We start from the raw sequence: 12126 nt of genomic DNA, 5'->3' as shown, positions 1-12126 counted from the left end.
TTGAAGCAGTGATTATCGCATTTTAAGTTATATATACGTTTATGAATCCTAAAAACTGTTTTCATGATGGTGTTAATGAAACTAAAATGCAATGTAACATGCTGTTAATGAACCTATATGTTTCATTAGTTGGAAAGATGTAATGAAGACAAATTCGTTACTGTTATTGACCAACTGTAAGAATCTAAATGAAAAAGTTTTGATTTGTTTTATTTTGTAGATTATCGATCTGATGGCATGGGGGAAACGAACAATGGGTCGAAATGTTGGTTTCCCAATGTAGACACAGAATATAAGCCGAAGGTGGGTGATGGATTTGAGACCGTAGAATCGGCTGAGAAAATGTACCGAAAGTATGCTAATGAAGCTGGGTTTGATGTACGTTTATCCAACAAGAAGATAAATAAGAACGGTCGTATCACGTCTCGATTTTATGTGTAGTAAGGAAGGAAGGCCACCAAGTAAGTATTTTGATTCCTTAGATGTTCTTCCAGGTGATCGTAGGATACATAATTCAAATGTAAAGCGTTCCGGTTGTGGAACATGTTTCAAGATTCATTTTGTTAAAGAACGAAGACAGTATGAAGTTTACAAATTTATTGAACACAATCACATGCTTTTTAATAAGGAGGAGATGAGGTTTTCATGTTCTAAAAGGCAACTACACTATGCTGATCACAAAAATGTATTTCATGGTTCTAGTTCGAAGGTTGGTGTCACCAAATCTCATAGATTTAGGAAAGAAATTACGGGTGGTGTAGATTGCTTGGGTGGCACCGTAAGAGATCATCAAAACTTCAAACGCGATGTCTTATTTTGTTGGCAATAAAGACGCGCAAATGTTGTTAAATGTGATGTCTAATAGGAGGAAGGTGTGTCCCGAGTTCTTTTTTCGAGTACAAGTGTGATGATAAGGAGTTGTTAGCGATTTTCTAGGCTGATGAAACTGCGCGATCGAATTATAGGGAATTTGATGATGCAATATCATTTGATGCAACGTTTCGGACGAATAAGTAAGTTACAATTGATATGAATCTATTTGGTTTGTGTTATCTATATTACATGTTATAGCTTGTATTAATTTATAATGTTTAATTTTAATAGGCATGCCATGATATTTGTTCCGTTTGTTGCAATTGATAATCATAAGAAATCTGTCTTTGTTGGAGCTACTTTGATTCACAATGAATCTGTGGTTGATTACACTTGGGTATTGAAAGCTTTTGCAAAAGCTCATGGACTTCAATCACGTTTTGTGATCACTGACCAATGTGCGTCGATGAAACAAGCAATTCTCAGTGCATTTCCTGAATCCAAGCATCAATTGTGTATGTGGCATATCACTAAAAAGCTCAAATCTAAGGTAATTACGATGAAACTTTTTTGTTTTCGTTTATTTTTTATTTTTTTAAGTTTTCCTTCTAATTGTGTATGTGATAGATCAGTAATAACCTCCAACATCGTACGCCGTTTGTTAGTGAATTTAATAAGTTAGTGTGGAATGTTCACCTTGGCCCTGATGAATTTGAGATGAAATGGCTCAACATGATGGATTTGTATGGATTACGTGGAGACTCATGGTTTGATGAACTGTATGAGATTAGGGAGTCATGGATTCCGGCTTATTATAAGGATTATCATATGTCCGGTCTAATGAAAACAACATCTAGGTCGGAGAGTATTATTGCTTTTTTTTAATGTTTATGCATATTTTTGGCACGATCTTGTCATTTTTCTTCGTTCTTTTGATAATGCAATTGAAAGCCAACAGACGACACATGGGTCGCTAGAGGTGACAACGAAGAGCACGGTTCCTCGATTGGTGTCTCCTTGCAAATTAGAAGCTCATGCAGCAGAAGTATATACACAGACGATATTTTTTGAAGTTCAAAAAGAGTTAAGAAAGGCTGTTTGGCTTTATGGATGGGATGGATTCACTGACGTTGGTGAAACCCAAGTGTACACTATAACACACAAGAACAAAGCTTCTATGATCACCACAAAGTACACTATAGTTATTTCTTAATTATCCCATTTTGCCAAACAGTTCAAATAGTAGAATCCTTAATGCAACTTCCTAATATGATCTGGTTTCTCATTTGATAGGTTGTCAAGAACAAGATTGAAAACTTGTATGATTGCTCATGTAACTGTTTTGTTCGTAACGAGATTTTATGTCGTCACGCTCTCAAGGTAATGTTAAATGACGAGGTTGATAGAATTCCAGATAAGTATATACTTCATCGTTGGAGACGCGATCTAGTCCCGGTGGAGTGGTTACCAGCACGTTTCAGATATGGGGAAGTTGACGCTGATAAGGAGAGGTTGATGAGTGTTGCTTATTCGTATTTTGAACGTATTCTAGGTCGAGTGCGAAATGAGAAACATATTTTTTCATAATTTGTTGACCAACTTCAAGAATGGGATACAAAGATTGATAGTGAACTTCCTATACAGTCACACGCTCAAGAGACAACAACATCTATTAAAGAGTTTCTTGGAATATCTCAACCCGAAAATATTGATGTTCTACCTCCAATCGGCATACGGAATAAAGGTTGTGGGACTGGTAAGAGACTTATTAGCGCTGCCGAGAAAGCAATTACGAATGGCAAAAAGCAGAAGAGAAAGTGTCGGTTATGTCTTCAAATGGCTACACATGATTCGAGGAATTGTCCAAAACGTGATTCCACTTAAATTATGCCTTTTAATTTTTGGTGACATTTCATTTCAACACGTTATAGGATTAGATTATTGTGTTTTAGTTAAATATACTTCATTGTTTAAACTGGTTTCATCAAATTATTAGTGAATCTCTATATTTTTAATAAAGTTGAATATGCTTTCATTTTACTGGTTGAAGTAGGTGTAAAAAGTTAAGTTGGTACATATGATTCTGATGAAAATTGGTACGTATTATTCTTATTGTATATCTGGAATCACCACAAGTTATAATCACCGAATATTGATCATTATAGGATTAGATTATTTCATTTTACGCTTTTGTGTAGTTGGAAAAAGTTATGTGATTACAATACATTCTGATGAATATGGGTTCATCAGAATTTAGTAGTCATAATACAAAAAAAGATTGTGAATATGTAATAATCATGTATTTTTGGATGGATATGGTTTGCATTATATATTCAGTATGGATCAAGTTTCATATACCATTTTTACCTTTTTGTGTAGTTGAACAAAGTGCTTATTTGAATATGTTATTCAAGATTCTGAATCTATATGGTTAGCATTATTACTAAATAAACAAGTTTAATTAACAGGTGTGTTAATCTGGGTTCACCATTCATATGACAATGTGTTGGCAAAATATTTTCATCAAATGTCATATACATTTCATAACGTCGAACATGCCAATAGCATAATGTTTAAACAAACTAGAAAATTCAATACCAAAAGCAAGTCACTAAAACCGTCTACATGAGAAAAATATAAAAGAACATCAATCAATCAGATTCGAAGTCTCTCAGTCTTTGTATCGTCAGCATGTTTTCTTAACTTTTTTCGGATGGCTTCATCCATTGATTGAAACTTCTCAACTTTCTTAACGACATATTCCTTCTTCTTGTTGTAGTTGCTCACCAATAATTTTGCTACATATTTCATTCTGAGGGAGGCTATTTGGATCTCTTGTGTTTTTCCTTCTTGTGCCAGGCCAGTTTTCCATGTTCGCACATCTCCCATGTACGTCTCCATGTGTCTCATTGCAAACACGCCACAATCATCGAAGTTGTTTTGTGTCTGCCAATCCATCCTCAACCTTTCTTGGCCGATTTCATCTAGTTCTCTCCCCGCTGGATGTCCAACCGCATTCAAATGCCTGATCATCAATCTTTGTTGCACAAACGGAATGAAATGGTTAACACATCGTATATCATATTAATAAAGAATACAATTATACATCAATATTTTATTCATACCAGAATGTCTGTAATGAAGTCATACATCTGTAGAAGTTGATCATCATCGGACACCTCTTGATATCTGTTGTCTATGATGGCAACCAATGGGTTCTTCAGATTGAACACCACAAGATAATAGTGTCCCTTATCTAGTAATGGCAAGAATACCTATTATTTCATCAAGTTTTTAGTTTCATTAACATAATGTTACATTGCATAAAAATCAGCATGTTACAGTGCATTAACATAGAGTTTCATTAACAACATGTTACAGTGATATGAGGTTCATTATATTGCTGTTACTGTGATATTGATGTTAATGAAACCTGTTTCACAAAATGTATCCCCTGTTTCACCAAGTTACAATGCTGATAATGTTACATTGTTGTTATTGTGCTGTTAAATGTTACATTGATGTTACTGTTACATTGCTGTTAATGTGTTGTTACAATCATTTAGGTTCATTAACAGCATGTTACTTGCTGTTACTGTGCATATAAAACAACATGTAACATGCTGTGCATTTAGGTTCATTAAAAGCATGTTACTGTGCATATAAAACACCTGTTTCACCAACTAATGGCTATGTATAACCCTTATGTAGTGTACTGATGAAACCAAATTCATCAGCTTATATATGAATCTAATTTCATTGGTAAACTTTGTGTCATCATGTAAAGGCTTATAAAATGTACTGATGAAACCATTTGCATCAATGTATGAGTACATGCGAATTAGCTAATGATGTTTGCAATAGTGTATCAGATACATTAACATGGGTGACTAAGTGCATGTTGAATATGGTAGCAAAATACAGCGAAAACAATCTGAAATTGAGAAACATACCAGGTCTACGTTATGCATTTGTACTACTTCCCAATTGTTTTTCGTACAAGATAACAAACCCTTCTTGAAAAGTGCGTATTGTGTATTATGATTGACGCTCTTAGATCTTAGCTTAGAGTCCCCCTGTCATAAGGAACGATGTATTTATGGTTTATATTAATTAAGCCGTTAGACAAGGAAATAAATGGCATTTAAAGTATTCTCCTTCTCACGTACCATAACTTCCGTGTTAAAAAATAACGACGCAAGGAATCCATGTTCCGATACCGTTCCTCGTAGTTAAGCAATGTCGCCCATGCGCTATCACACTAACGTAAATTGTAGTTGTACGCCCCAAGCTTTCGATTGCATGACGATGTAGCGTCGTATCGTTTGGTGTTGAAAACAACAACTCGCTGCATTTAAAACCGTCAAAAATGATAAATAAAAGATGAAGATGGATGCCATTGTGGTAATAATGCAACAAAGAAATTTTCATATAATTATAAACTTACTACTTTCCTCCAAGCCCAGCCACTGCCCATTCATGGATTTTTCTTTCTTGTGTCACGTTCAGGTCAACTGTTCTGATAACAAAAAGGGACCTGAGATGGTCACCCAACTTTAGTTCACGTCTTGTCGCTCACTCCACTTGATATTTCTTTGCATCTTCAGATACATTACATCTTTCCACCGAAGGATATCTTTCTATACATTCAGCCTCTTCATGCAATACCATTGACAAAGGTTCCGATTGCTTGATTGGACTAATACCCAAATCAAACCTTGGAGGAGTAATGGCTGCATATGGTCTTTTCGTCTTTGACGTTGATATAGTATTTTCAACTACTTTTTCAACTGCTTCAATGAAACCAAGGCTTAACCAAATCTTGGGCAGTGGTTTTTCATTAAACCCACTTGGCTGACTTACAACAATATCCATTGAAGATTGTCCATCATTTTTTGCAATTGAATGATTCTTTAATCCACTGGAATGAGTGTCATGTGTCGTGTTACATGCTCCTTCCTTGAACATGTCATCCGACTGTTTCTTGTATTGCTTGAATTCTTCATCATCTGGAAACTTGGACATCGCTTCTTTAATCTCCATCTCAGCCTCCACTCTTGCACTTAAAACAACAGCGATCTTAATAAGTATCCGCTGAACATGATCCTGCATTTGTTGACATTTAAATGTATTAGAAATTGCATAACTTAAAGTAATAAAATGAAACACAATTCACTGCTTTGCTGATGTCAAACATGTGTGCCTGTGTTAATATCTGCACCTGTGTCAACATGTTTCATTAACATATAAACATCATGTTACTTTTTAGGTAATGTTACTTCATATGTCTTATACGAATTGGATGAAACATTTAGTAAACATACAACAGGTAGCATAGATTCACACATGTTAAATATTAATGCAACAGGTAGCACAGGTAGCATGATTCAGTAAATCAAACCCTTTATAAGTTGTGTGCTTATGTCAAACATGTGTGCCTATGTTAATATGTGAACTAGATAATGCATCTAGTTCCATTGATAGAGCCCATAAACAGTTTAATAATAATCCACCTGTTTATGGAACAGTTTAACAAACCATAAACCTGTTTACGAAGGCTGTTTCATTAACATATAAACAGCATGTTACTTTTTAGTTAATGTTACTTCATATGTATTATACGAATTGGATGAAACAGTTAGTAAACATCATGAAACATATCGACTATCTGACACACAGTTACCAATTAGTACAGTTATGCAGATTCAGTTGAAAATTCTACTATTGAACATAAACAATTATTGTAGCTTTGTGAGAGTGAGTACAAAAACATAAATCTAACCTCTTTATTCGGATGGGTCGGTGTTGACGTTTCACCGATATTCTTGTGGTTTATATCTTCACTTGATTCAGAAGTAGACCATATTGGTAATAGAACAAAACCTCCATCTTTTATCTCTGATGACTGTCTCTTCTTTAACAACTCAATGTTCCACCCCGAGAATGCATGTGCCTTGTGTTCTACCACGACTGTGGGACTTATTGTAGATTCAACATATAGCAATTGCAAAATGAAATTATTGGTTTGTTATGTAAAGAGTTTTTACAATATCAGATATAAAGGAAACTTACAGTGAGGTATGTCAAAGGTCCAGCATAGAAGCACATGGTACTCTCCCTCTTCCATCTTGATTTGCTTGTTTTTATTTTGGCGTATATGTACTTACACCAATCTATTTGTGGAATCACATCTTCACTTTCTATTCGGTTAAGGAAATTGAAATTGCAGCACCCCATCCTGTTGCATTCGACCATTAGATTCACAAATAGTACAAGAAAATTGAGCTTGAATTCGAACCCTGAATCGCCTGAACTCTGTATCAGTTTCATAATGTCCTTTGGCCGCATCTTTYTCTTCTCAAATTGTTTCCTCCATGTAGTTGCCATGTTCTTTGAAGCATCCACTTCATCCATCTCAAGTAAATCAATCCCTCYCATCTGCAAAMCCAACAATTTATGGATTGATTCAACAGTGATTGGTATTACACCATTCGTAACCTTCAATTCCATCTTCTTAACATCCATAATGTCTACAACATAGAAGCCGAGCTTTGATGGCACTCCGTTAATGGTCACTTCTAGTAAAGATCCTAACCCCATTTCTCTCACCACCTTTTTCTGGTCGTCGTTCAATCCAACAATTGTTCGATACAGTGTTCTTGGCGATGTTCTTGTTCTCAAGTTTTCCAACCCGCATTTACTCCCATCAATTGAATCTGATTCATGCACCCTTTCCTTATTTTTTTTTGGGTTCATCTTTCTTCCCAACTTTTGTTTCATCTGACAATAACAATGTTAGTGTTGTAATGCATATTTTAGGCGTAGTTGTATTTTCTAATAATGAAAGATATCTCACCTCATTTAGATAATGTATTTTCATCGAGACTTTTGGTTTCTTTACCCTTATTGCAAACGGGATGTCCTGTCTCAGGTTGCCGTTGTTTGCTTCTTGTACACATCGAAGGACTATTTTCATGGTCAATCGCTACTGCATTGCGGTCATAATAACTTAGATCAATATAACATGCATATCGTAAATTGGAATCAAGCTAAAAGATTACAATGTAAGTTACCTTCATTGTTGTTTTTGAACGTTGTCTTTTTTGTTTTCTCAATGTATGCTTTGAATCTCTTGAATCTACAAGTACAAACAAAGGAAGTTCGGTTTACGTCTATTCATATACACCGATTTGTAAATATTAATTGACATGTCGATCATTTTTACTTTGAACTTACCACAAATAGATGTTCAGATATACTTGCTTTCATGGCAACTCCACTACCTGTATCCATATCTATTATAGCTCTTTTAGATCTTGGTGTAACTAACAGACAAATGTCGTCGTTTAACCTCTGATTATCGCCAAGTAAATCTTCATGAACGTCATCTGGTTGAAATAACATTGACGTTCGTTAATGCAACCATATCCCGCGTTATATTAAAATTACCGTTAAAATGATAAAATACATATGCATTCCATGAACCATTTTTTATTTCATGCAAAATAAAATTACACATGTTCTCTTCACCAATTGAATTCTCAAATCATCAACTTGTGTGGGTGCTGCTGTTACAGTGCATTTTTTAGGTTCATTTTGTATACATCATAAAAGATATTTAATATTATCTATATTTTGTGGGCCTCAAACAGCATTGACCCTCAAACCAACAAGTTTATTTGGCATCTACTTAGTTGCATTGGTATCAATTCTCATGTGCGTAAAAGTATAAACTCACTAACAGTAACATGTTCATAATGCAACAAGTGTCAATTATCTGTACTAACCCGTGGCATATGTTGCCTCCACTTCTTCTTGGACTGTAGTGAATAGTTCAACAGGTTGAACTGCATCTTGGTTAACTGAAAATGACAAGAATGATGTTCAGTTCATAGGAGCATTCACAAAAAACCAATAAGAGTGTGCATTGTTACCGTTAGTTACATATTTATCCACATATGAGTTATTACTATGATAAAGGTTCAATTTTACTAACCCTCTTCATATGTTGAATCCATTTCTTCTTGGACTGGAACGATTATTTCAACATGTTTACCTGCATCTGGGATTACTGCATCTGACAATTAATATATACAATTCATAGTAGCATGTTACAAAAACATCTAAGAGTTTTGTTAGGATCAAGCGCTTACCCACTACACCAAAAGCAATTGCCTTGGTGAAGGCGCAATCTTATTTCCCTTATAGCGTAGCAGCCAGCGCCACGTTTCGATTTAGGAAGATGCTGGAACCGTGACCAACAATCCCCCCCAGCATCTGCCGGTACTAATAAGAGCTTCGTTAGAAGTCAATGGTCACGCAACATGTTTTTCTCATTATTATGCACTCCTTGCATATTATGCACACCATGGGATTCGAACCTGTGACCTGCTTTGATACCAATTGTTAAGAACAAGCGCTTACCCACTACACCAAAAGCAATTACCTTGGTGAAGGCGCAACCTTATTTCCCTTACAGCGTAGCAACCAGCGCCACGTTTCGATTTAGGAAGATGCTGGAACCGTGACCAACAAGTTTGCAATGTAACCCGTAATTACATAATGGAAACAGACGTAATTAAAATTCATTTTTTTACAAACCCTTTGCATATGTTGAATCCAATTCTTTTTGTACTAGAACGATTAGTTCAACAGGTTTAGCTGCCTCTGGCTTCACTGCAAATGACAATAAATATGTGCAGTTCATAAGTGTGTTACCAAAACCTCTAACAGTGTGCATATGACTGACTAATTACTAAAATAGAAGTTCATTTTTTACAATCCATTTGCATAGGTTAAATCCACTTCTTGCTGGACTGGAACGATTTGTTCATCAACTTGAATTGCATCTAGGTTCACTACAATGTAACTTTTTTCATTAAAATACAATGAAACCAGGTAATTAAATACTGATGAAACCAACTTCTCTTAACCATTATGAAGGCTGTTTTTATTCATATACAGCTATCATGTTGATGAATATTTATGAAACCTGTGGACAGATTATAAATAGTTTTATATAAACAATCCTACAATATACAACATGTAAAAAGTGAAAGCAAGCACACGAAGGAAGATTCACCATTTTGGACAGATTGTAAGTAGTTTTGATTCACCATCTAAACAACATTTAATATGTTAGAATTTCCTAGGAGCATGTACCCATTTGATTCACCATATAAACAACATGTAATATGCCCATGTGATATTACCAGATCCTCTGTTAAATAGTTAAGACTGGTAGCCGTGAAATGTCATCACAATTGATAGGCACATGTGTGATAGAGGACAAATATGCGCATTCCACCTCTAGATCGTACTGCTGGTAGCCGGGAAATGTCATCACAAGTGACAGGCACATGTGTGAAAGATGACAAAAATTAGAGAAATGAAAAATTAAAAATAAATAAATTATGTCCTTCGAGGCAGAAAACGACCATTGAACCTGCAGATCGAAATTGATATGCTGGGGAAAGAGCTAGCTAACTATGTTAACATTGTCTGACGAACATTTCCAACACTAGATCCCAATCTCTGCAAACCAGAAAACCAACACAAGGTGAATCAAGACACCTAAAAAACTTGTGGGGTAAGCTAGACGCAATGAGGTTTGGGTCTTTGGGGCTCCTCTGTAAAGGTCACTTGTTCCAATCTCGCCAAAGCCACAAGGGATTTTCGTGGCTATTCTTCAAGCTGTGGGCAAGTTGGCCCAGTCACTCATGCGCGATTAAGATAAACCCCTAAACAACTAACAACCAGCCAGGAAGAAGCATGAGGCCAACAAAGATCCAAATTCAATATAGATATTACTTAAGATTTCAAAAATGATGCATCACATAGTCATCTCATCATATAACTACCTTTTGGTTGCAATTATATGTATGGAAAGTACTATAAATCCAATCTATCTATTTGTGAATAGAACTTAGCCAAGAAAGCATCTACATGGCATGATATGTCATGTGTGCAAAACACTTCTCTAGCAGCAGCACACACATATTTACATCAAGTAGGGAATCACACACTCCACCATGATAAGTTGTGTGCCTATGTCAAACATGTGTGCCTATGTTAATATGTGCATTAGGCGATGCATCTAGTTTCATTGATAGAGCATGTGGGGTTGTGATAGAATGATGAAGAGGGCCTAATTGTTGATTCTATTATTCATTATGAAGCCTGTAGTAGCTAACTTGATATTAGTATTTTGAGCTCATCTTAAATGTAGCAGCAGGTATTACCATTTCCTCCAACATGATGCAATCAAACTTCAACTTGTTGCTTGTTTCATTAAAATACAATGAAAACATAATTCTGATCAATTTTCATTGTAGTGGCTCCTTTCATTGTATTTGTGGCTGTACAAGGATCGTATGTTGTTGTTTCAGTATTTGGGGATAATTGTTGTCCCTACATTTATGTCTTAATTTGTCTGCCTATGTTAATCACAACATAACATTATCTTGTGCTATCAAGGTAAAGTACCATAACACTCCTTGAGATATCATGCACCACAATTCATGTTCAAATTATCTTCTGCTATCAAGTTAAAGTACATAAACGACATACATAATGAAATGCTAATCCAAGTGGTAAATGAAACTTAACTCCTAGGTGGCCAATTAAGTGGACTTAACTAATTCAACATCACTAACCATGTACATATATTGAGTCCTCTGATTCTTGGGATGGAGTACCTGATTCGACATTTTCAAATGCAACTGGGTTCACTTGGACTGCAACTGGGTTCACTTGGACTGCATCTGGGTTAACTACATTGTGCACAACATGTAACTAGTTTTTATTCACCATATAAACAACATGTAAACAATATTCAACATTAGGAAATAGTTAATGTATATCAATGTATTATATGTGGAAACAGAGAAAACAATTAACCCATATTCATCTTCACATTATCTTGTTTTATCAATGAATAGATAGAGCTATATAGATATTGACTGATATCTGTTTTGGGTTTTTTGAGATGATGGCATCTGGAGTAGCTTATGCTTCTCTGTTTTGATTTTATAGGCAAATTTCACCAACATGATCAAAACATTATTACCAATGATTTCATAAAAACTAAATAATAAGTGAAAACATTTAAGGTCTACAATGTGAGTTCTATATGCATAATTTCATTTTCGTAATGATAATGCATAATGTACTGATAAGTGTTAATTTATTAACCTTATTACATTATTTTTTTAACCATTTTTCTTTGTTTTGGGCTGCCCATTAGTGTCTTAATTGAGTCTTTTTATGTCTTTTTCATATATTAGTAGTAATATAGTATATCTAATGTTAATC

The sequence above is a fragment of the Cynara cardunculus genome (genome assembly GCF_001531365.2).
Source record: "Cynara cardunculus var. scolymus isolate 2C chromosome LG 1, CcrdV1, whole genome shotgun sequence".
NCBI classification, from domain to species: Eukaryota; Viridiplantae; Streptophyta; class Magnoliopsida; order Asterales; family Asteraceae; genus Cynara; species Cynara cardunculus.
This window is presented reverse-complemented; position numbering follows the sequence as displayed.